Source organism: Halyomorpha halys, unplaced genomic scaffold, assembly GCF_000696795.3.
Source record: "Halyomorpha halys isolate HHAL.00 unplaced genomic scaffold, Hhal_1.1 Scaffold1191.1, whole genome shotgun sequence".
Classification (NCBI taxonomy): domain Eukaryota; kingdom Metazoa; phylum Arthropoda; class Insecta; order Hemiptera; family Pentatomidae; genus Halyomorpha; species Halyomorpha halys.
Genome location: NW_027112192.1, coordinates 167,253 through 167,622, shown reverse-complemented (window position 1 = coordinate 167,622; position 370 = coordinate 167,253). Strand labels below are relative to the sequence as shown.

General features: G+C 33.5%; 1 protein-coding gene across 2 annotated transcripts in view; it reads left to right on the top strand.

The window, feature by feature from the left end:
* The window catches only part of LOC106688748 (vascular endothelial growth factor receptor 1), a 199,842-nt gene that overhangs the window by 49,104 nt on the left and 150,368 nt on the right, over nucleotides 1-370 (top strand). The window lies entirely within an intron of this gene.

The window sequence follows — 370 nt, the reverse complement described above, 5'->3', positions numbered from 1 at the left end:
TGTACTACAATCGATTATTTTTTGGATCGACCAGTGAACATTGAAGATAGAAGAGAGGAAACGGGCACTCTTGATTTTGCTGGCTTGGGGAGAAGGACTGGAAGCCATTGAGAGGAGTTGGATATAGCATCATTGACAAGAAGAGATCAACAATTATCAGGGGAAGATGTGTAATTGGTTAGTTTTGTTTCTAAATGGAATTTATTGTATTTGTAGAAGGGCTAGTAATTAAGTTAAAGTGTCGTCTGTTTCTGATTGCCAGGAAACCCACCCTGAGAAAAGAGTCTTTTATGTTATAAAATTTAAATAAAATTCTATTATCTGTTAAATATTAAAGTTTTTAATTTGAACCCAAGCTATCTTTTATATT